Raw genomic sequence first — 25,875 nt, 5'->3', positions numbered from 1 at the left:
CTTTTCTCCAGGGAAGCTGGTGGCATTCTGTGATATGCATTGTTACTGTAAGTTGATAGAATTTCAGACAGAGAGCAAAGCAGTGCGCTGTCATTAGGTGGGACGTCTAAGTGCTACATGGGTAGTGACTAAGTGGAGCTCAGGCTCTGGAGCTCAGCTTCTAGAGCCAGCTTCACCACAAGTTGTGTCCCCTGGACCAGGGACTTCACCTACCTTCCTAACAGGGTTGTTGTGAGGATTCAGTGAGCCAGTGTAGGTGGTGTGCTTTGAACAGTGCCTGGCACATGGTAACAGCTCAGTAAGTGGCAGAGGTCATTTTTGCTGGCCCCAGTCGTTTTGCTTATATCTGGGATTTCTAGTTCTAAGAGGCTGTCGAGGCTTAAGGACATTCCGTGTCTCTGTGTTCTGTCCCTCTCTCGGGGTTGGAAGCACACTTGGAGCGCTCGCCGCTACCCATGGGGGGTGAGTGGGAGAACAGGGTAACCCTGGAAGGCAGCTAGTGACGGGGACTTGCCTCCGAGAGGTCATCCCATCCGCCTGGCACTTGGATGCTGATGGCCGAGATGCGGAGGGATTTGGTGAGGTGACACTGGCGGGGCTGAGGAGAATCTGGTCCCCTGGCTGCTGGTTATTTCTGTGCACGTGCTCAGCTTCCTGACGTCTCCTCTGACGTCCACCCCGATGCCTGGGGTGCGGTGCGGTGCGGTGCAGAGGGAGAGATTCTCCCCATCTTTCCGGTCTGTCTAGTATTTAAGAAAAACCATTGCCTCTGTTGAGAAGGAGAGTCTGGTAATGGCCTGGCCCTGGAGGGCGGGAGACGGGAGGGAGCCTGGTGCGCTTCCTTCAGCCTTCTGACTAATCGCTTAAGCAGCAGGGCTCCCGTCACTTCCTTGCTGATCTCAGACCCTTGTCCTCCCATCCAGGCCGGCAGCCCCTGGCAGGCCTCACATGCTGCGTCTGAATCACCTCCCCATCCTTGTTTTTCATCCTTGATGTTTCCCGGTAAGCAGCATTGTTTCTCCAGCACCCACATAGCAGCATCCTGTGGATTTTTTTTTGCCCTTAAGCCTTTTGCTTCCCTCCTTAATGTTATTTCTTGATTGCCTTCATTTTCTTTGGATGCTTCTATTTATTTTCTGTTCATTAGGCTGAAAATAGGTTTACAAGCTTCTCGTCTTTATTCTAGGAATGAGATTCCAGTTTATAGATTATCCACATCCCTTCGCTTTTTCTGCAGCTTTGAGGCGCTTGATAGCGCATGGAAATTTCCTAATAACAAGGAAAGTAAATATGAGACTTGACAGATTCCATAGCAATTTTATAGAGAAAATAAAGAAAATAACAGACTAGACTTAAAGAGTTGAGAAGGCAGGAGTTCCCGTCATGGCTCAGGGATTAATGAATCTGATTAGGAACCATGAGGTTGCTGGTTCGATCCCTGGCCTCGCTCACTCTGTCAAGGGTCTGGTGTTGCTGTGAGCTGTGGTGTAGGTCGCAGATGCAGCTCGGATCCTGTGTTGCTGTGGCTGTGGCTTAGGCTGGAGGCTACAGCTCCGATTAGACCCCTAGCCTGGGAACCTCCATATGCCGTGGGTGCAGCCCTAGAAAAAGACAAAAACAAAACAAAACGAAACAAAAAGAGTTGAGAAGGCTAGATTTTTATCGTGGGTTTGAATTGCCATTCACAGACTGTGGGTCTTTGGACAAGTTATTTTCCCTTTTTCCTACCTCAGTTTTCTTCATCTGAAAAATGGAAATTTGTAGGAATTGTCAGGAGGTGATGGGTTCTTGCTACCAATTAAGTATAATAAATATTAGCTAATATTACTGTGGTTGTTGTGATCTTACTTGAGTGTCATTGTATAGTAGTTTTAGAGTGGTATTGCAGCTATAGTATTTTTTTTTTTTTTTGAGGTAGATCAGCTTATTTTCTCCATTTTTTTTATCTATTTCCATTAATTCGTTTATTCCTTTTGCCTAGAAAAAAGAGAGAGGGAGAGGGAGAAATTTTAAGGCCAACGCATTTCTATTGTATGGATGTCTCATCAAGGCTTGATGGGTTTGAGACTTGCCCTAAAATCCTCTCCTGGAGGAGGAGGAGGTGAGGGTGAGTGGAGAGCTTCTTTCTGCCTCTTTAAACTCCATCTCAGTCGTGGTTTAATACCACCTGCGAAGACCTGGGGGTGGGCTGTGTGTCTGGAGTTCCTCCTTAGTCCAGGTTCACTGTCCTTGGCCAGGGCTCCCCGGCACAAGTGTCAGGCCAGGAGGCCGTGTGGTACAGTGGGCAGACCTGCCCTCTCTACTGCAGAACCTTCTCGGCTCTGCCCCGGAACCTCTCTGCTCCTCAGGTTCCTGCTTTGTGTGGGAGCTGGGCGGTGGGACGATCTTGAGGAGCGGGACATGTATAAAGGGCCTCGTACACGGTAGATGCTCAGACATAGTTTCTTTTCTGGTGTAAACCGTATCTCTGGGTTGTGCGGTGGAAAGCGCTTGTGAAGGAACTTCTGGTTGGAGAGGCATTTTTGCAGGCAGTGGTACCCTTGTGGCACCCTGAACTCTCCCCGCCCTGCCAGAAAGGCTGGTCTTGGAGAGTTGGGACTTGCCTTCAGCCAATGCATGTCACCTCCAGTGGGGCATGAGAGTGACATTGCTTTGTCAAAGTATGTCTTCTGGGCTCTCAACCAGACCTGCTGCCCAGACACGTGCCTTTTGGAAAAGCTTCCTCGGTGCTCCTGATGCTGGCCTGGCTTACAGCCACTGCTTCAGACAAACCAGAGTGACTTTCTAGTGTGTCTAAACCACGATGCAATTTAAAGAACTTTAGTTTGGGGCCTGGCTTCTTAGGGATATAGCAGTCCTTTTCTGAGAAGAGAGTGTATGCTTGTCACCTCTGTCTCGTTAATGAGAATTGGGTGTAGTAATAGCTCATCTGTAGTGCTTTTACATATGTTCATTCATTCAGTTTTCACGGCAGCCTTATGAGTTATGTGCCTTCTGCATGGCATGTGTGAGGTTACACAGCCAGGATGGGGTAGAGCCAGGCTCTGAGCCCAGGCCACATGGCCTTGGAGTCAGTGCCCTTGACCTCGTGTTAGATAGAATAGAATTGCCTTGGAAATGGGCTTTGGAGCGTGTAACCTTGACCTGAGGACTGGGGGAATTTGATAAGAACCAGTGGCTTCTTTTTCTACTGACTCCGTGTTATTTCTTGGTATATATTTCTTGGCCTGGTTCCGATTTCAATAAGATTCATCCATTGGAGCTGTTGAGTGTCCTGGCAGGTAGGGATGAAGGCAGCAGAGCAAATTTACAAGCCCGCCTTGAATATTCAGTAAGGGTTAGCTTGCTCCAGGGGTGAAAATTTAGGGGTCATGTCTTTGGCTTCTTTCTCTATAGCTAAAATGCTAGACTAAGCGCCCTTCTGGGTGGCTGGTCCTTGGAGAAAGCCTGCAGAAAGTGGCTTTTATTTCGTCTGTACTTCGAAGAGGGCAGAGCGTAGTTCTCAGGGGCCTGTGGGCTTGCAGCTTTAGCAGGCCTTGTGTGTATTAGATGGTCGTTTGAGAAGAGCTTTCATGCAAAAGCTTTTGGAGCCTGGAACAGAGTGTTTGCTAGTCTGGGAAATACTCGCTTTGAACTGACCTGCCCAAACAGAAAATAGCGGCGCCCTCGGGCAAATGCATCAGGTGTGAAAGGAGAAAAACAGCCACTTGCTGTATGCGGGGCGCAGTGCTAGGGTCCTTTAGGGCATTGTCTCTAATCCCCATGCCACCCAGAAGGTAAGTGTCGTGGCCCTCGTTTTACAGACAAGGAAACAGAAAACAGACGCAGAATGTTAAATGATGAGTCACTCTCAAGATCACACAGATAATAAGTGATGCAATCAGGATATGAACCCATTTCTTTTAAGAATCCAAAGCCTGTAAACTTTCTGTAAACTGGGTGCTTAGCTTCACAGCAGACACTAATTTGCTAATAAACGTTTTCTTTCCTAATATAACATCAGGATTTACTTTTGGATAAAATGAGTGGAATAGACAGTGCTACATGTTGTCCTGAAATGACAAAAATAAGAATGAATGACTGAATGAATGGATGCATGGACTGGGGTAGGATTTAGAGGGCACAGGGGAAACTCCTTTCCCTCATCGTCCTCAGGAGCTCTGAGAATTTCCCTCGGAACAATGTCTCTTGGAGATTTCGTCCCCTCTTCTGTTAAAAATGATAGAGGATCTGGGAGTTCCCGTCGTGGCGCAGTGGTTAACGAATCCAACTAGGAACCATGAGGTTGTGGGTTCGGTCCCTGCCCTTGCTCAGTGGGTTAACGATCCGGCGTTGCCGTGAGCTGTGGTGTAGGTTGCAGACGCGGCTGGGATCCCGCGTTGCTGTGGCTCTGGCGTAGGCGGGAGACTACAGCTCCGATTGGACCCCAAGCCTGGGAACCTCCATATGCCGCGGGAGTGGCCCAAGAAATAGCAAAAAGACAAAAAAAAAAAAAAAAGATAGAGGATCTGAACCATGAAGGAGCAGTTTGTATTTCTTAGCTCCATTTCATTCTGACTTCTCCACTCTCGAATTTTTTCCCCATGATTGTTTTCCTCGGCCTCCCCTTTTCTTTTCTCCCACTTGTCCTTTCTGTTGGGTTTTGCTTGCCAGTATTACTTGGTTTAAGGTGGTTAATGTACGTGATTTTTAAAGTTCAGATTTCTTTGAAAAAACCTGAGAAGAATTAATAAAGCCATGTCACTGTATGAGCTATGAAAATATAGGATGTGCTTTCCAACAAATAGTATTGTTATAATACTTATGGTTCCATTTCCACTTCAGCCATTACAGAAGCCCTGGGGAAACAAACACAGGGGGAAAAAATAAGATGTGATCATATTAATTATGATTTCAATTCTGTGGTTAAATAGAGTTCCAGCTAAAGCTAGAGCTGCTTCTTAATTAAACGCAAATTTCTTGAGGACTCGAAATCTGCCAAACCCTGTACTAGTCCATGATTTCACCTGTTTTTGGGGTAACAGCACCATTTATGCGTTGAGTTGTTTTTTTCAGTTCTTTGCAGCCGCTCTCGACAGAGCTTAGGAATGTTATTCCCCAAAAGTCACTTGTCCACATGCTTGAAGAGCAACACCCTGTCTGTCTGTTTCTCTGTTGAAGTGTCTTTTGGAATAAAAGAGATTTCAAGTCTTTTTTCATCTTCTTTCTTCCTTCCTTTTTGTCTTCCTTTCTTGACTAGATAGAAAAAGTACCACAATTAGTTTAATTAAAAAAAAAATTGAGTGCATCAGCATTTCCCATTCAGACCCTCAGCAGTGTAATCTCTCTTGTTAAGAATGCATGTTCTTGTGCCTCACCCCAGATCTGAATTTGGGAATTGCTGAAGGAGAGTTCCGTGTGGTCATGATGTTATTTTTAAAACTAGCAGTTGAATAGTCTATTTCTGTCTTTGAATAAAAAGGTAATCTTGGAGTTCCCATCGTGGCTCAGTGGTTAGAGAATCCGACTAGGAACCATGAGGTTGTGGGTTCGATCCCTGGCCTTGCTGAGTGGGTTAAGGATCTGGCATTGCCGTGAGCTGTAGTGTAGGTCGCAGAGGCGGCTTGGATCCCCCTTTGCTGTGGCCCTGGTGTAGGCCGGTGGCTACAGCTCCAATTGGACCCCTAGCCTGGGAACCTCCATATGCCTCGGGAGCGACCCTAGAAAAGGCAAAAAGAACCAAAAAAAAAAAAAAAAGGTAGGTAATCTCATTCCTTCTCCTGAGTTAGTGTACTCTGAGCTATGAAGGTATAGGATGTACTTTCTGACAAATATTATTGTTATATTTGAAATATACTTGAATTATATATTATAATAATTATATATATTAATAAATACATATTATATAATTGAAAATATATTTGAATTATAATATTATAAATATTGTAATATTTATAATATAAAAAAGAGCAATGAAAACAACAAAAAACACTTTCAAATAAGAATCCTGGAATTAGGGTTCAGAATCTGAGAAACCCTCATCAGATTTTTATTGAAACATAAGCTGTTTCATACACTGTGGATATCCTTGAATTATTACTAGCAACATATCAAATTATTTGACTTAAAAAAAAGTTTAATGATGACCAAAGGCATCAATTTGAAGTCCTAGAACTATGATTTATAATGAATTAGATGACCTGCAGACTTGGATTGGGTGGCAAGACTGGGTAGAACCGGGTTCTGTCTCTGCCCATCAGCTGTGTGGCCCTAGAAAAGCCTTTTCAACATTCTGAGCTTAAGTGTGCTGCTCTGTCCAGTAGCAGATTGCATGGATATGCTGTGACCTTCCTGCTGGTTCTGATTGAGTCAGACTTTGTGGGAAGAGAAATACAAGATGTTGACACATGGGCTGATGTGTTGGAGGGAGAGGTTTTTTCCTTGACAGGAGGACTTTATTTTTATTTTTAAAAATTTTATGGTTGCACCCATGGCATGTGGAAGTACCTGGGCCAGGGATTGAACCTGAGCTGCAGCTGAGACCTGTGTTGCAGCTGCGGAAATGCCACATCCTTTAACCCACTGTGCTGGGCCGGGATTGAACCCAAGCCTGTGCAGTGATCCAAGCCCAAGCCACTGCAGTCAGATTCTTTTTTTTCTTCTTCTTAATGCTGCTCCCGCAGCATATGGAAGTTCCCAGACTAGGGATCAAGTCAGAGCTGCAGCTGTTGGCCTATGCCAGAGCCACAGCAACACCATATCTGAGCTGAGTCTGTGACCTACCACAGCTCATGGCAACACCGGATCCTTTAACCCACTGAGTGAGGCCCAGGATTGAACCCAAGTCCTCATGGATCCTGGTTGGGTTTGTTGCTGCTGAGCCACAACGGGAATTCCTGCAGTTGGTTTCTTAACCCACTGCACCACAGCGGGAATGTCAAAAAATCTGGCTTTTTTTCCCCCTCTGTACCCATGCATGTGGAAGTTCCCATGCCGTAGTTGCAACCTGTGGATTTCCCGTCGTGACTCAGTGGTTAACGAATCTGACTAGGAACCATGAGGTTGTGGGTTCGATCCCTGGCCTTGCTCAGTGGGTTAAGGATCTGGCGTTGCCGTGAGCTGTAGTGTAGGTCACAGAGGCGGCTTGGATCCCACGTTGCTGTGGCTCTGGTGTAGGCCAGCGGCTACAGCTCCGACTAGACCCCTAGCTTGGGAACCTCCATATGCCACAAGAGCAGCCCTAGAAAAGGCAAAAAGACAAAAAAAAAAAAAAACAAAAATCCAAAAAAACATAGTTGCAACCTGTGCCACAGTTGTGGCAATGCTGGATCCTTAACCCACTGTGCCACAAGGGAACTTCCTTATTAGGAGGACTTTTAAAATGCAATATCTGAAGGTTGAAGGAACTACGTGCAGGCCATCAATCCATAAAGAATAAGTTAAAAAGATGGAACAATTGGGAGTTCCTCGTTCTTATTCATAACAATAATGCTCTACTCACCCAGGTTCCTGGTTACTGAAACTCAGCCAGGAAAGGGACTTCCTCAGGGCAAGGACTAACCTTTGTTTGAGTCATTGCATTTGCGCTACTGTTGCCGGTACACTTGTGCCATTTTATAAAGTCTAGTAGAAGTGGGTGATGGTAGGAGCTGGGCTGAGTGGTGTGTCTACATATTAGAAGCTTTATTTCTTATCTACTAGAAACTGCCACTGTTGGAGGGAAGAAACAACGCATGCTCCCTTAAAAGATTCATCAGCATTGAGCGGATTCAAACAGCTGGAGACTTGCGTAGAAACTGGAGTTTAGTAAAGAATTTCTTGCTAGAGTTGCTGTGTTCCAGTTCTCTGTTCATTTGTAGAGAGAATGATGAATGTGTTAAAAGTGACCAAGTATATAAAGATGAGTGTTTCCTAAATCTCATTAATTTATAGAGCTCTTTATTTAAAGGGGAGAGTTTCTCACAAATTCCCAGGACTGACATAAATATTTTTATTATGAAGTAGCTTAAATGTGAACGTAAAACTAGGTATAAACCCCTTATGCTTCCAGGTCCTGTATAACTATAAACCAATGACAAATTTATAGAGTTACTTCAAGCAAAACCAATAACGTTCAAATGAACATTAATTTAGCACAACAGATAATTTTTTTTGCTAAAATTAAATCTCTCCTTGGAAATATGATCATGGTTCTGACAGCCGATCTCCCGGTTCTTTTGAGATCTGTGTGAAACCTGTTCTCCTTCCACTTCCCTGTATCCAAACCTTCCTTCATATAAGGCACCTTCATTTGGCAGGGATCCATGCTTTTGGTTTCAATTTATCCTCATTTATTTTTCTTCCTTGTTCTTGATGATTAAAATACTACTAGGTGCTGTGATGATTAGAAACAAAAGCATGAGTTCCCATCATGGCGCAGCAGAAATGAATCTGACTAGGATCCATGAGGACGCAGGTTCGATCCCTGGCCTCACTCAGTGGGTTGAGGATCCAGCATTGCTGTGAGCTGAGGTGTAGGTCGCAGATAGGTCTTGGATCCTGCATTGCTGTGTCTATGGCGTAGGCCAGCAGCTCTAGCTCCGATAAGACCCCTAGCTTGGGAACCTCCATGTGCCGCAGGGGCAGGCCCCCCCCCCCAAAAAAAAGATACAAAAGCAAATCCACTTTTGATCAAACCAGAAGTTGGGACTTGGTGCCTCGTTGCATTGGGGTAGTGGAGGAAGGAGCGGGGTCTTCGGTATCTGCTATGCTGGGTGTTAGATTTGGCTGAGAGTGAAAGGTGCCATTCAGCAAAATGTAGAAACAAAGGAGGGAAAGGAGGTTTTGAGAGAAGACGGTGCATATGAGACTTTCTAGGAGTGCGGTGACCTGGATGCTCAAACACTTCCGCACTAAAACATTGTAATCTGGATAAAACATTTTTCATGCACGTCTGGGGGTCACAAGAACTAAAATCGCAGCTAACCACCAATTGGTAAAGTAAAATCCAAGCTGGGGGCTTTCTATGTAAAGTTGGGTTGCCTCAAGAGTAAATGCTGATGTTACCAATGCGGTTGGAGACTAAGCCTTGGGTGCGTGTCAGTATTAGAAGAGCCTGCATTCCATTAGGATATGTACAAGAAGATAGAGTGACCCTGGTTTTGGCAGAAGCAAATGCAGATACTTTCTGGAAGAAGGCATTCATGCCTATGTTAGACCTTAGAATTCTCCAGACTAAGATGAACCAAATGAACCTTACTAGAAAACAAGCCACAAGGAATGAGAGTCACCAGAAATAAATGAGCAAGAAATTTAGGGAGTCCCCCCCAAAAAAAAAAAATAAACTTAGGGAGTTCCCGCTGTGGCTTAGCATATTAAGAATCCTACTAGTAACCATGAGGATGCAGGTTGGATCCTTGGCCTCACTCAATGGGTTAAAGTACCTGGCATTGCTAGGAACTGCGGTGTAGGATCCAAGCAGACATGACTTGGATCTGGTGTTGCTGTGGCTGTGGTGTAGGCTGGCAGCTGCAGCTCTGATTCGACCCCTAGCCCAGGAACCTCCACATGCTGTGGGTTTGGCCCTTAAGAAAAAAGAAAAAAACAAAACAAAAAACAATAGATTTAGAACCCTGAGGACTTTAGATATTAAAATTACCTGATACAGATGTAAAGTAACCATATTTGAAATACTTTAAGAAATAAAATATATAATCATGAATAAGTACAAAGAGCATAGAATAAAAATTGACCAGGCATGGGGAAGGGATGAGGGGATAAATTGGGAGTATGGGATTAACTGATGTACCCTACTGTATATAAAATATATAAACAACAAGGATTTATTATATAGCATAGGGGGCTATATTCAGTATCTTGTAATAAACTATAATGAAAAAGAATCAGGAAAAAAATAATATAGATAAACACATTTCTATATGTATAACTGAATCCCTTTGCTGTGTACTTGAAACTAACACACTGTTGTAAATCAACTATACTTCAGTTAAAATATTGACCAGGCATATTATTCAGCCATAAAAAAGGAAGTTCTGCATTTGTGACAACACGGCTGGACCTTAACGGCATTATGCTAAAGTGAAATAAGTCAGACAGAGAAAGACATCACTGTATGATCTCACTTATCTGTGGAATCTAAGAAGGAAAACCAAACTCATAGAAACAGAATAGATTAGTTGTTGCCAGAGGTGGGGGATGGGGAAACATGTGAAGGTAGTCAAGATACAAACTTGCAGTTACAAGAAAAATAAGTTCTAGGTGGATAACGTACAGCATGATCCCTATATATATATACGTATGTGTGTATATATGTGTATATATGTACACACACACACACACACGTGTATATATATATATTTAGGGCCACACCTGAGGCATGTGGAAGTTCCCAGGCTAGGAGTCAAATCAGAGCTATTCCTGCCAGCCTCTGTAGGTGTGTCTGCGACCTACACCACAGCTCACAGCAATGTCGGATCCTTAACCCACGGAGCGAGGCCAGGGATCAAACCTGCATCCACATGGATACTAGTCGGATTTGCTTCCGCTCCGCCACAATGGGAACTCCCAAGATCATCTTTTTTATTTTGATGTATTGAAGTTTTCTTATGTCTAGAAGTGGATTTCTATTTAGTAATCCTTATTGGCATATGCTGTGCTTCCCTCATCTATATATAAATTACTCGGGTTTCAGGAGCACTGGTCATTTTTGTACTTCATAAACCCTATCTGGAAATTATTCGTACACTAGAGTTTCAAATATTGCGTCTATTTTCTCTTTTATCTTTCTGGGACTCTGAACAGATCTCATCGTAGCCTTTAGGTCCTTTGACTACACTCTCATATTTTCCTTCTTATTTCTGTGTTACATCCTGGATAATTTTCTTAACAACACTTAGGAAGAAAATATAGATTGTTGGTCAAGGGGATAATGGACTGACAGCTGACCTCCAGCAGTAATCGTGGAAGCTGGAAAAATATTTTCATAATGCTGAAAGAAAATGCTATTGACTGTATATCAGCAGAACTCTCATCCAAGGAAAAGGTGAAATATACTTTCCAAAAAACTATAACTTACCACAGCAGACTTCTACTAAGAAACTTCTTAAAGTATGTACTTCACAAAGAAGGTTTGAGATGGAAAAAAGAATGATAAACAATTGGTAAAACATGTAGGTAAGTCCCACTAAAATCAAGATAAGAATTCAGTTCCTCAGTCGTATTTCAGGGCACATGTGGATAGTGGCTACCATATTGAACAACACAAATATGGCACATTTCCAAAATCAAAGAACGTTCTGTTGTGTCCAACAGACCTGCTGTAGAATAATGGAAGGGAGGAGTTCCCATCTTGGCTCAGGGGTTGACGAATCCGACTGGGAACTATGAGGTTGTGGGTTCCATCCCTGGCCTTGCTCAGTGGGTTAAGGATCTGGCGTTGCCGTGAGCTGTGGCGTAGGTCGCAGATGTGGCTTGGATCCCCTGTTGCTGTGGCTCTGGTGTAGACGGGTGGCTACAGCGCCAATTAGACCCCTAGCCTCAGAACTCCATATGCCGAGGGAGGGGCCCTAGAAAAGGTAAAAAGCCAAAAAAAAAAAAAAAAAGGATGTAAGGGAAAAACACGAAGATAATCTCTGCAGTTCATTGACTTTAAGGTGCCCCTGTTTGTTTATACATTCAGAAGTTCCTGCGCCAGGGATCAAACCCGTGCCACAGCAGTGACAACATTGAATCCTTAATCCCTAGGCCCACCAGGGAATTCAAAGGTGCCACTGTTTATAAAAGCCACCATTGCAGTATAGATATAAGATTTTAAGGAAACTATTACCAAAAATTTAAGATGCTATTTTTTTTATGAGAAACATCTCAATATTGCCTGTGTGAAAATGTGAAGAAATATGCCTCTTGGAAGGGGTGCACTGTGGGGTTAGAGCATGAATGACTCATGAATTGTGATCTGAGTAGGATGGGCATAGAATAGTCAAGAGAGAGGTCTGGCCTGGAGACAGAGAGAGTGTTGTGCATACTTGGTATAGACTGTGTCTCAATAAATGTTTGATGAATGAGTGGGTGATGGTCGGCCGGGTGGATGGGAGGGAGTCGTCAGACTACCCTGGTAGCTGGGCTTGGCAGTGCGGCTCAGGTCACCCAGAACATTTGCATGAGATGCGAGGAGAGTCGGAATGAAGGCTTTGCGAACACTAGGCTTGATTGATACTTGACTGATCACACACCAGGACTGATACTCTAGTGGTCACGTAGAAAGGAGCCTAAGGAGGAGCCCGAGAAGAACTTAGAGAGGGAGGGAAGCACCGGGAAGAACTCAGGCACCCTGACAGCAAAGGGTGAGGAGGTGAGATGCTGCAAGGACTCTGTTAAGGTGAGGCTCGCATGTTCCTGAATAAGCCTCAGCCTGCCATATGTGACAGCAGAGGCCCTGAAAATCATAGAGGTGTCTGTGATTACTTCTGCAGGGACATCTGAGAAGGCTTCACAAAGGAGGTGATGTTTGGGCTGGGCCTCAAAGGACGAATGATTGGCACAGCAGAGTAGCAGGCTGGGGCAGTCGAGGCAAATGGAAGAGCACTAACCAAAGCATGAAATTGTGAGAGGGTGCGAAGCCCTTGGCAGTCATTCCCAGTAAGCCTGACTTCACTGTGTCCAGCATTTTTCTAGGTAAAGGTCTCATGTTGGTGAAGGAGCGTATGTTGCCTAAGATCAGAAGCATCCTTTTACTGATTTTATGTTGGAATGGAAGGTAATTAAAATACCTGCGGATCTGGCCCGACACCTCCCTCGTGCTGTGCATAGACCACACTTGGTATATGATTTTCACATTGTCTCCAGTTATACGGTTTATTACTGAATTTTGGGATTGAAGTTCTTTACTGATGCCTCTGGTTTACTATTAAGATGATTAGTCATATGACATCCTTCGCCTAGAAAGTGGGAAACAGATTTAGCTTGCTGAAGTTCACCAGATCTAAGTGCTGAGAAAATATGGGGCAGATAAGACTTGGGCAGAAATCCCAGGTTCTTGATTTGAAAGCTGTGTAACATCAGTCAAGTTATTTGACCTCGTCGTGCCTCAAGTTTCCCCATTTAAAAATAGGCATAATCATAGTTTCTGCTTCAGGATGGATGTGAAGATTAATGGAAAGCGCTTAGCGAAAGAGTTATTCGTTATTATAATAAAAACATTCCAGTGCTTTTTTCAGTAAGGAAAATACAGTAAATCAGGGGTTCCCATCCGTGGGAATGACGTGGCTCAGCCTCATTTGGGGCCAGTTAGAAAAATAAAGATTGGTGGACACTACCCCTGGGGCTGGTACATCTGTGCACATGGGCTTTGGACTTTGTTTTTTTTTTTTTTTTTGTAGGAACCCCTGGCTTAGGAACCCTTGCTCTTGGGCTGAGGAGCATTTTTTCTTTTAATGGTTTTTATTTTTTCCATTACAGTTGGTTTACAGTGTGCCCTTCGTTCAGTTTTTTCCCTGCGTGTTACAGTGTTTTGAACATGGGCTTTGGTATGTGTTGAGTATGTGAGCTTTCTGGTTTTTAATCCTAAGGGTGACGGTGTGGCCCTTCAACCCTGTACCTCCTCTCTTTCCCCATGGCCTTCTCCTCCATCCCATATGCAATTGTAAGGCCCTCGGGCTGACTTGATCCTAGACAGTCTCATTCTCAGGACCCCTCCATTTTGAAATAGATTTTTAAAAGAAGCTTGCTGAAGGCAGACATTGGGCATGTTAAAATTTAACTTTAGTTTCTAAAGTAAATAACTCAAAAAAAATTTTTTTTTTCCTTAAAAAAAAAGTGACTACAGGAGTTCCAGGAGTTCCCATCGTGGCTCAGTGATTAATGAATCCGACTAGGAACTATGAGGCTGCAGGTTCAATCCCTGGCCTCGCTCGGTGGGTTGGGGATCCGGCATTGCCATGAGCTGTGGTGTAGGTTGCAGACGTGGCTCGGATCCCTCGTTGTTGTGGCTGTGGCATGGGCCAGCAGCTGTAGCTCCAGTTCAACCCCTAGCCTGGGAACCTCCATATATGGCAGATGCGGCCCTTTAAAAAAAAAAAAAAAAAGCGACTACAGGAAATGCTTCTAAAATGACTGATATTCCCCTGGTTAAACTGAGGTTGCATTTGAATAGATTCCATCAAGTCGTCTCTTTCCTTGGGGTGGGGGGAGGGGAAAAATGTGGAGGGAGTGTTTCTTATGCAGACACACAGGGATCAGATTGTAATCCCTCAGACCTAAGGGTGCCTTTCATAGGATGGCAGTTATTTATTATTTTGTAAAATGTGGCCTGGAGATCAAAATAAGAAATAAAATGTTTTCTCTATTCAGATCAATTAGAATATTCCTTTTAACCTGTGTGCATGGACATTTGGGTTAAAGAGAACACAGAACATTGCATGGCTGCAGAAGCCTTGCTGCTTACATCTCTTCAGTTCATGTATTTTGCATTGCACATGGAGGAGGACTGACGGAAATGTCAGCTATGTTAGGGCAGAAGGTTTGTCAGGGCTAACATCCCCAGCCCTGAGACTAGCGCATGGCACATAGTGGGTGTTCAATAAAAATGTTCTGAGTGAATAAGCTAACAGTTAACCAACCCAAACTAGAAACCACATGTACCACTTCTCACTGAGAAGCTTCCTCAAGGGCATGTCATGGTAACAATACCTGATATTTGCCTGGTATTTGGTTTAGAGGCCACCCGCATGTTCCTGTGGCCCCGTGTGCCTCTCACAAATCACAGCATCCCTTGCCCTAGGTCCCTGTAGGAAGGGATTGGGTCACTTGTACATGGTTGCATCCGCAGGGCCACATCTGGCAGCTTTGTAGTTTCTTAGTCTTTGATGAGGGAATACACGGTGCTTTGGAAATTTCTGCAGTGCCTTCACATTTGGTTTCATTGGTTGACAGTCCCACGAAGTTGGCTGATAGCATCATCCCAGTTTTACAAATGACAGAACAAAGGTTAAAGAGCAGAAATTAGTTATCCCAGAAAGCCTTGGGTCAAAGGGGCAGAGCGGGGACCACAACCTCTACGTCTGCTGATTTCTTCATCTCTTGTTCTTTCCAGAACAGCCTTTAAAATATTAGAAAGCAGAAATTCATAAATTCTCCTTCTCTCTCCCAGCTTTTGAAATGCTTTTTATTGGAGAGCGTGACAGGGGGCATTACTATGTGAAACCTTTTCCACGTTGTCGTGTTGTCTTCACAGACTTTGTTGGGTGCCAGTTTAGCGTATTTATAATAGATTCATTTCAGTTGCTGGTGATGGATAATTTAAAAAAAAGCCCTCACTTATTCACATAATTTATACTCTCTTCTCCCACCAAACATTTTAAGATGTGAATTTATCAATACTCTAAATCTCTTTTTTTGGGAGGGTGGGGGACATGTTCGCAGCATGTGGAAGTTCCCAGACCGGGGATGGAACCTGTGCCACAGCTGTAACCCGAGCCACTGCACTGACAATGCCAGATCCTTAACTTGTTGCACCAGAAGAGAATTCCTGAATCTAAGTTTTTGAAATCAAATTTTCAACGCCGTGCAAGGAATGTTCTCTGACGTATTCTTGCTTGATCCTTCTGATCATTTTGAGAGTGAAATTTCAGAAGTATTGAATTGGCCTGGCTGATATTCCTGGAATCAGGTTCAAGAAGGAGAAACTTACCCTGTGACATTAAAATAGGGAATAAAAAAAAAAAAACCTGCTGGCCATGGAGTTCTCACTGTGGCACAATGGGATCAGTGGCATCTCTGCAAGCACCAGAATGCAGGTTCCATCCCGGCCTGCCACGGCGGGTTAGGGATCCAGTGTGGCAGCAGCTGCAGTGTAAGTTGCAACGTGGCTCAGATAGGATCCCTGGCCCAGGAACTCCACATGCTGCAGGGCAGTGGCCCCCGCACCCCCCCAAAACACTGGCCATACATTTAAGACTCTCAGATGGAGGCAGTATCTGGGGGCACATTTTGCCAATGGCGTTCACTGAAGCTAAAAACCCAGCAACACACAGCCAAGGTTTCAAGTAAGAAAGGATTTCAAAGTCAATGAATCTGATCTAATTCTTGTTTCTGTGTAGTCTCCATTGAGAAAGATAATTTGATGACTTGACCAAGATTGGTGCCCAATTTGATTAGCAGGTCAGAGTTCATCCTACCGGACTGCTAGATGTAAACTTGCTATCATTACCTTACAAATGACTTTCAGACTGACTGAACAATACTCACCGCTAAGTTTTGTGAACAGCAACAAGAATCCAATTCCTTTCACCATCTGTAACATTAACCTTTAGCATCAGGTCTGAGGCACTGAAGGGAATGAATATACCGATGATACTGTCTTTCCTCCAGGAGCCAGCCATGGAAGTAAATGGTAGGGGCTTTAGAAGCGGTTTGGGGCCGAAACATGCGTTTTCTTTTTTCATCAGGCTCCTGGCTCCTGAAATGCAGCGGGTCAGAGCTATTGTGTTTGTCCTGCGCTCACAAAGCCAGCTCACAAGATCCCCCGATGTGGCTTTTTTACTGGTGGCCTCCCAGTTCCTGCCTTTGTGGTCCTGCTTTTTGTAGTTGGTCACTACCCTCTGTCCTCTCCCGTCCCTTGCGTTTTGGGCTGTTCACAGTGTGTGGGACACTTAGGTTTCTGATGGGTGAGGCGTGGGCGCTGCTGGTAGATGCCGAGGGGGGAGTCGAGGTGACCAGTTTTCTCGTCCATCAGTTGGAGGAAAGGAAAAGAATCCTGCTCACACCCAAACTTGTAGCAGGCATAAGAGATAGGAAGCATTGAAATTATTTTACTTTCGTTCAGAGTGACTCTTCTTTTCTTTCCCTAACACAATGTTTTATTGAAATTTAACTGACCTACCATACTGTTTAGTTCCAGGAGCACAACACAAGGAGTTGCAACTTCCGTGCGTCACAAAATGATCCTCACTCTGTTGTTTTCTTAATTTTTGAAGACTCTAAGGTCTCTTCCCTAAGACTTGCATCTTTTTTGGAAGGAAGAGGCCCAGGCCTGATGCCACAGGTCACTTCCTTCTGACGCTGGTGCGTGCATGCACCTCTCCTCCCTCTTAAAGGTGGCTCACAGGTGCCAGCATAGTTTTCTCTTGTTGGAAACCTCTTGTCCTGCTATGAGCAGTGGGGCTGTGCAGTCATTGACACGGCATGTTGGAGGGCCAGAAGCTTTCGGAGTGACAGGCGGTTTCTGTTCAGGACACCTGCTGCCCAAGCACACTGCACCCATTGTTCCTCTGACAGAACGGGTTCTGGGCAGAGCCACGTCTATGTAGCCAACCTTTGAGTCTCTGCTTTTTTTATTCCTGTGTGCATTTCATTTTGGATGGACTATATTTCTGTCTTGGTCTACTACTTTTGCTGACATGAATTTAACATATGCTGGTGGTTTGCACAAACTTGTATTTCGAGGAGCATGTGCTGAGCTTGGTCACGGTGGAGCCAGGTGATCTGAACTCTTATCCCTGCCCTGCCGGCTGTGTGGCCTTGGGAGAGACAGTTGACCTCTCTGGGCGACAGTGCCCTAAACTGAAGAGGATGGGCTTCTTAGAGTGATGGATAGCCAAGTACCTCAGTGTTAAGATTTACCATTGTGCTTTGTGTTTTCTGAGATGCCAAGGGTTATCAGAAAGGGACTGTGGCCGTGTTCCCCACTGGCTGTGCTCCTGTGAAATGGTAAGTCACACCAGGAGGCACTCTTTTTAATTGACAGTTATGTAGCATGGCAAGTGGTAGAGAAGTTTGGGTGCATTAGATAAGGGAGAGAAATAACTGTAATCTTGTCTCTTTGTGACAAGTTTACAAAATAACAAGTAAAGATTTCTTGTTTCTAGGAAAGTAGTTGTTCAACCCTGGAAGTGTTATTGGACACCTGGCTTTTGAACTTCTAAGTTAAGAATTACAGAGTTCAGATACATGAAGAATTTTATTTTGTCTTTCTAGGGCTGTACCTGTGGCACATGGAGGTTCCCAGGTTAGGGGTTTAATCTGAGCAGTAGCTGCTGGCCTACACCACAGCCACAGCAATGCCAGATCCTTAACCCACTGAGTGAGGCCAGGGATCGAACCTGTGTCCTCATGGATGCGAGTTGGGTTTGTTAACCGCTGAGCGACAATGGGAACTCCAAATGAAGACTTTTAAATTTTACTCTATTGTTCAGATAAGAGAAAACCCACAGATCAGGCTCATATAGTATAGATATCCCATTTCTGATTTGCATAGTATTTTTAATAATAAAAACCTTATTTGAAAATATGCTCATTCTGTAAACAAGACATATTCATTGTGTAAAAGTTAGAAAATACTGACATAAATATAAATATTTCTAATTCCATGACCCAGAAATAGCTATTATTGTTCATACTTTGTCATCTTTAGATGATATACACTCAGTTTGTAGAACAAAACTAAGGTTATACCACACATATTGCAACTTGATATCTTGCTTTTTTCCTGCTGTATTCCTTTTGAAATGATTTTTTGGGACAGAGGTTTCAAACGGAAGTGGAAATTACTGTAAGATTTTGCTTAGCACCCTTGTGATGGGCTCTGCTTTGACTTACAGAATTGTGGACCCAGTACCTGAAAATAGTAGATGTCTCATTCCCTCTCGAATAGGCTTTCCATATTTGGCATGTATAGATGTTGTCATAACTATTACTGTAGGTAACAAAGACTTCTTAATCTGTTCGTTCTTAATTGTTTACTAATTGCCTTTATACGATTCCCTTATTTGAGTTTTCTGTTTCCCACTTGCTAACTGCAATATGAGGGAGCCTAAATTACTTAAACACTGTTTTTCTGGATGCCTCGATTCTTCAAGCTGAAGCATAGTAGCTGGTGTGGGCCAGGCCACAGGTCTGGCATGAAGTAGGAGAGTGAAGTGATGCCTCCTGCCTGAATATATTATACATTTGATAATATTTATGATTCACTTGACTATTGGTTTCGTATATCATTTTCCTCTATTAGGAAATGAAAGATGATTAGTTTCCCCTTTGGGCTATTTAGCCTATAAAATTTTCTGTCACACCGTTCACTTTGCATTGAAAATACATTGAAAATCCTGAACCACGTTGGAATTTTTTTTATGACCTTTCCCTTATGTGTCTTTTGGTGGTGCCCTTTGAAGTCCTGAAATGTTTTTATACTTGATCGAGATCAAATCTGGGTTTCATTTTACTTTTTTAAACATATTGAGCAAGTTAATTTTCTGTTCGAGTTCCTAAGGGGAGTGATTCCAGCCCTCTGTGTCCCAAGAATTCAGGCTCAGCCTTGCCAGAACATTCCTGTGGTTTTCCACAGGGCAGATCAGTGTGTTCATGAAATTTTAGTTGTAGCTCGTGTTTTCTGTGGTTAATTAAAACATCTGGCTTTTACATTTTCCACAAACAGAGCAGAAGTGTTTGGCCAAACCTTTTCAGTAATGATTAAATACTTCAACCCTCCCCCCAAAAGAGCCCCAAGCTGACTTTAGGACTCCTTCGAAACGGTTGTCTCTGCTCATTAATGATTTTAAACGTTTGGAAGATGCCGGGAGTTACCCTGCCAAGCACATACTCCTGAGAGTTTGCGAATGTGAACCCGTCTCATGGCTTCTGGCCTTTGCCCCTCCAGGTTGGAGCTGCCGTGGGTGAGCTGCTGCCGTCCGTAGCCAAGCATGCTGTGGTCGGATCTGCCCAGCCGTGGATCAGAAACCTTTGCTGGATGGAAAATCCATAAAAGAAAGCTCCTGTGAGAGCCTGAGACAGACGCTAACTTCAGCCAAATCAGGTTGGTATGAGATAAGAGAGGCTGGGCCAAATGGATTGGGGCCGAGGGGGAAGACTGTTTTGTTCGTCCCGTGGAGTGTTTCGGAGACAACCCTCCAAAATCCACCCCAGTTATCTGAGGGGTTTCCAGCATCGTACAGACGGCAGATATATCCTGACAAACTTCTGGGTACAGGGTATGGTTGTCTTCCCTTCTTTCTCGAACTTCTTCCCCTCCTCTGTTCGATCCTCTCTCCCAGAAAAGAGAGGATGGTCGTAAGCTTCGCCCATGTATAAGAAGCCACAACCAGAGGTCACCTGTAACAGCCTCCGTGATCTTGGCTTTGTTTTGGAGAGAAAGCCGTGTCCTCCAGAGAGCCTGGCCTGGTTCTGGTTCTGGCTTGCCCTCATTTGTGTTTTCACACTGCGAAGGGTGGATGGTGGAGCCCTGCCATATTTGCGGTGGGTGGGGGCGCTGGGGCGGGGACGGGGGGGCTGCCGTGCTTCTGCCTGTGCCCCTTTGGTTTGCTTGGCAAGTTTTTACTCTTATCCCCTCCCCCACACAAACAGGAGTGACACATTCGTTGTCAGCAGTGTCTGCACATGGCGCTGAGATCCATAGGACACAAGAGGAGAAATGTCCTGAAATAATAGGAATATAAAACTGAATGCATCATAGCTTCCCTACACGTGGCAGTAAGGTAGGGTGGAAAAGAATTCATTTTGAGAAAGATTGTCGTACGGGGGCAGGCACTGTGAACACTCTGTGCTGGCCTTTCAGTGGTGGACTCAGCATTACACATAATGAGCGGTGAATAAATACTCATCAGAAGGGAATGAGTTGGTGCTCTTGAGAGCCTGTAAAGTAGTGAATGTCTGTTGGCTTTGTCCACCCAGCATCCTTTTCCTCCTCCTTTCAATAAATCAACTGGATTTCGGCCCCCACCCCCACCCTGGGCCATTGCTTTGTTCTCAGCCCATGTAGTTAGAGGAGATGACTCTGCTGCCTCTGTCACAGGCCTGTGGCATCAGCTCGGCCAGTCAGAGTCACAAGGGTCCCTCAAGGAGATGTTTTCAGGAGTTCCCATTGTGGCTCAGAGGTTAACAACAAACCCAACTAGTATCCATGAGGAGGGTTTGATCCCTGGCCTTGCTCAGTGGGTTAAGGATCTGGCGTTGCAGTGAACTGTGGTGTAGGTTACAGATGTGGCTTGGATTCAGCTTTGCTGTGGCTGTGGTGTAGGCCAGCAGCTATAGCTCTTATTTGACCCCCTAGCCTGGGAACCTCCATATACTGTGGGTGTGGCCCTAAAAAGAAAAAAGACCAAAAAAAAAAAAAAGAAAGTTGTTTTCGCTGAAACTGTTGCAAAGAGATTTTTCCTGTCTGTGGGTTTGTGCAGTGGGAGCTGCTGGTGAACCTCTTGTCTCCTCTGTAGGTGGGGGACGCCTTTCTGAGTATGAAGTCAACACGGAGGGAGTCAGAACAGGGAGATGGGGGAGAGAGATGGGGACCGGCACACGCACCCCCTCTCCAAGCACAATGCAAGGTCTCTGATTCAGCAGCCCCTAAAGCCAGCAGCTCCAGTGCCACTCTCCCAGCAGCTTAGCTAGTTAGTTTGAATTACCTGTCCCCTTACATCCCCAAACACCCTGGTTGGTAATGGCTTTCAGGTGGGATGTCTTAGCATGAATGACTGTGGCCCAGTCCCTGTCCTCAGGGGCTCACTGTCTAGGGGAGAGGCCAGATCAGTGTCCCGCCAGCTGACTCAGAGCTTAGAACTAAGTTCCGAGGGAGTGGAGGAGATGGGGAATTACGAAGTCAGCTGGGTGGGGGAGAGCCGAGCAGAGAGAGCCGCTATTTAGCAGAGGAGAAATAGCAACATTTTTGGAAATGCATTTAATTCAATTACTTGCTTCCTGAGCCTGAAAGAAAAGGAAGCTTTCTAGAGCCTATAGTTAGCTGCAGATAAGGAAGATAATTTCAGAGCTTCGCCAGTAGTAGAATCTTGGTATTTACTGTAAACACAATTGTTTCGGGAGCAGCCAAATGAGAGGTTATCAAAAAGTTGTTCAGAGTTTATTTTAACACCACAGGGGAACAGCTGTTCTTCTCACAAAACGTCAGTTGGCTTTCTGGTGTAAGCAGAATTCCGCATGTGTCATGAACTTTAAAAGATTTGTTTCCTCTTCTTCATGTTTGGCTTTACGGTGGTGGTTTTATTTTTTATAATGAACAATGACTTTTAAAACATTAATAGTCTTTATTCAGGGGAAGCAGTTTTGGGTATGAGCAGAAAGTAGTTTCCATACCCTCTCCCCCAAAGTTTTCCCTTTTTGTTTTAATTTTAAAATTTTTAAAATTTTTGTCTTTTTGCCTTTTCTAGGGCCTCTCCCACGGCATGTGGAGGTTCCCAGGCTAGGGGTCCAATTGGAGCCGTATCCACTGGCCTACGCCAGAGTCACAGCAACTTGGGATCCGAGCCACGTCTGCGACCTACAGCACAGGTCACGGTAACACCATGACCCACTGAGCAAGGCCAGGGATCGAACCTGAAACCTCATGGTCCCTAGTCGGATTCGTTAACCATTGAGCCACGACGGGAACTCCAGTTTTCTCTTATTATTGACATCAGTGTCATATGTTTGTTACAGTTGATTAGCCAGTATTGATATATTATTATTAACTGAGGTCCACAGTCTGCATCAGGGTTCACTCTTTGTGTTGTGCACTGTATGGGCTGTGACAAGCTGCCTTTCGAACCAGGCTCTTGATAAGGATTGTGTTGAATCTCTAGATCAATTGGAGAAATGTTGCTGTCTTATCAATATTATGAATTCTGGAATCTAAAATATGTCCCCAGTGAACCTCCCTACAGAACAGGAGCAGACTCACGGACTTGGAGAGCAGACTTGTGGTTGCCAAGGAAGAGAGAGAGGGAGTAGAATGGACTGGGAGCTTGGAGTTAGTAGTTGCAAATTATTAGATTTAGAGTGGATAAGCAATGAGGTTCTGTTGTACAGCGCAGGGAACTATGTCCAATCTCTTGGGATAGAACATGATGGAAGATAACATGAGAAGAAGAATGTATACATATGTATGACTGGGTCACTTTGCTGTTCAGCAGAAATTGGCACAACATTGTAAATCAACTGTACTTTAATAAAAAAAATTTAAAAATAGATGATTAGCAAGAAACTGCTGTATATATAGCACAGGGACATCTACTCGATAGCTTATAATACCTTTTATGGGGAAAAAAGAATGGATATATGGATGTGTATAACTGATTCACTTTGCTGTACAGCTGAAACTAATATACATGGTAAGTCAACCGTATTCCAACAAAATTTAAAATGTTACAGCTCCAAAAAAAAAAAAGGAATTCTGGCCAGTGAGCATAGGATGTTTTCGTTGATTTAGTTCTTTTTAAATTTGTTTCAGTAGCATTTTGTTGTTCTTAGTAACAGAGCTTATACTTCTTTGTTAAATTTATCCCTATGTATTTTTTTCTTTTTGATGCCTTTACAAGTGGACTAATTTTTAAAATTTCACTTTAAGAGTATTCATTGTTAGAGTTCCCATTGTGGCTCAGTGGTAGAGAATCCTATTAGTATCTGTGAGGGCTTGGGTTCATTTCTTGGCTTCACGCAGTGGGTTAAAGATCCAGCATGGCTGTGAGCTGTGGTGTAGGTTAGTCTCGGCTCGGATCCCGTGTTGCTGTGACTGTGGTGTAGACTGGCAGCTGTAGCTCTGATTTGACTCCTAGCCTGGGGACTTCCATATGCTGTGGGTGTGGCCCTAAAAAGTCAAAAAGAAAAAAAAAAGTAGTCATTGTTAGTGACTAGAAATACTGTTATTTTTTTGTACATTCTTGTTTTCTTCTCTCTTGTTGAACTTATTTATCAGGACTAATAGTTTTTTATCGTGTGTGTGATTTCCTTAGGGTGGTTTGTATACCAGATTATCATCAGTGAATAGAGATAGTCTTCTTTCTTGTCCAGTATGGATGTTATTATTACTATTTTTACAGTGATTTGAAAACATCACTGTGATAGGAGAAACACCAAGGAATGTGTTATGGAGTTTCTAATAAAATCATCCTATTATGTAGCTTTTCGAAAAGGACAAAAATGATATTTATGAAATTTATCCCCTCGTAATTGAGTTAGTTATCCAGTCAGTGAGCTTGTTAGTCATTCCTGTATCTTCTTTGGGGAATACCTTTTCAGATTCTTTGTATGTTTTTATATTGGGTTATTTGTCTATAAGTCCTTTATTGGATGTATGGTTTGCATGTATTTTCTCCCAGTCTCTGACTTGTCTTCTTGCTTTCCTAATGGTGTCTGTTGAAGTTCAAACATTTTTGATTATGATCAAGCTCAATTTATCAGGTTTTTTTCTTACACAGTTCATGATTTTGATGCGAAATACTCTTTGCCTAACCAGAAGTTCTAAGACTTTGTTGTATGTTTCTTTCTAAAGCTTTTGTGGTTTTAGCTCTTACGCTTCGGTCTATGATCCATTTTGAGCTAAGTTTTGTATATGGTGTGAGGTTCGGGTATGTGTTCAATTTCTTTTTTCTTTTCTCTCTTCTCTAGCCACCCCCCTTCCTTTTTTTTGTTACATGTGGATAGCCAGTTCCGCACCACCTGCTGAAAAGATTATCCTTTACCTGTTGACTTATTTTGGTGCCTTTGCAGAAAATTAACTCTAAATAAAAGGTTTTTTTCCCTTTTTTTTTTTTCTTCTTCTGGATTCTCAGTTCTGTTTCTTATGCCAGTGCCACACTTCTTCACCTAGGTTTTTGCAGTGCAGTTTTTCTATGAAAAAGCTTTGTTCAGGAACTGGACCTAAGCTGCAGTATAGTTCCCTTTTTTAAAAACAACAAACTATTGTTCTTTTGCTACTTTTCCTCTCCATTCTTGTTTGAGTCACCCTGTTAAAAGTGTTACTCTCCCGTTATTTCTCCTTGGGGTAAAGACGGAAATCTGAAGCGGGAGAGAATGCAAAGCAATCCAGGTGCATTTTCTAGATTATTGTAGACATTACTTCAAAAAAACTTTGTTTTTCATGAAAGTGGCAAGCATTTTTATGCCCATTATCCATTTGAATGAAACATAGTTAAATTAATTTTTTCATTACCTCTGTCTTAATGATTACCAATAACTACTGATTGACACGTTTGATATATTATTTCAAGAATTTCAGGAATTTTCATTAATGATTATGTGAATTGGGTCTTTTATACAGAAAAAGATAAATTTTTCACAAAATAGTTATTTTACTAAATGGAAAACCTATAAATTAAAAATCCTTGGGTTTTGGGATTATAGCATGGTTTTATGTTTTATGAACATTGGACATTTTTGTAGTATAATTAAAATGCTAGCTGCACTTGTGTACTTACCTGCTCTATTTTTGTCTTTGTGTTGGTGTGGTTCTCAATAGATTGTTGTGCAGACATTAAAATAATTATATTAGAAACATGAAGACTGCAATTTATCTCTTCTTTTGTAAAAAAAAATCTCTGTAAAAATTGTGGATGCATAAGGATTAAAAAGGAAAAATGCTTTATTGTGATGTTTGGATTCTAGTTAGCCATTTTCTTTTGTTTTCTAGTAAAGTTATACTTTTGCTTGGAGAATGGCTTTCTCTTTTAATGTGAAAAAATATAAATTTAATCTCGTTGAAATTCAGAGACTTTTCTCTGGCATATAGCTAAAAGCTGACTTCTGCCACTGGACTTTAATCAGATATTCAAATCATACGATTAGATTTAGAAAGTGTTTTCTGCAGTTCCATTAGTAGGTCGAGCCATGCCTCCTGGTCCCCAGAGGGCTCCAGGATGGCTTATCTGCTTCCTGCTCTTTCTTTGTAATCTTCTCATTTCCACCTGGGTGGACCAGTTTGGTGGGAACTGACACGTTTGCTACCTGGCCCCTTTGCTTTTCTTGCAGTCCTTTAGCTGATAAAGTCACTTTATAAAAATGCATCCACAAGGCGATGTGGAATTAACTCTTTTTTTTTTTTTTTTCCCCCACTTAAAAGAAAACACAATAGGTAAGCTTTCATTTATTTCTCTAGCACCCTGGAAGGGGTATCATGAATTTTTTTTT

The 25,875-nt window shown here is 43.3% G+C and overlaps 1 protein-coding gene across 14 annotated transcripts in view; it reads left to right on the top strand.

Annotated features, from left to right (window-relative positions):
• APBB2 (amyloid beta precursor protein binding family B member 2) overlaps positions 1-25,875 on the top strand; it is a 387,671-nt gene that overhangs the window by 51,326 nt on the left and 310,470 nt on the right. For all 14 annotated transcript variants that reach the window (XM_047799535.1, XM_047799534.1, XM_047799531.1 and 11 more), the window contains exon 2: positions 19,625-19,780. The gene's annotated coding sequence lies outside the window, so the exon portion shown is untranslated. The remainder of the gene's footprint in view (positions 1-19,624; positions 19,781-25,875) is intronic.

This window comes from Phacochoerus africanus, chromosome 10, assembly GCF_016906955.1.
Source record: "Phacochoerus africanus isolate WHEZ1 chromosome 10, ROS_Pafr_v1, whole genome shotgun sequence".
Classification (NCBI taxonomy): Eukaryota; Metazoa; Chordata; class Mammalia; order Artiodactyla; family Suidae; genus Phacochoerus; species Phacochoerus africanus.
The sequence above is the reverse complement of the archived record's forward strand: the minus strand, read 5'-3'. Positions and strand labels throughout refer to the sequence as shown.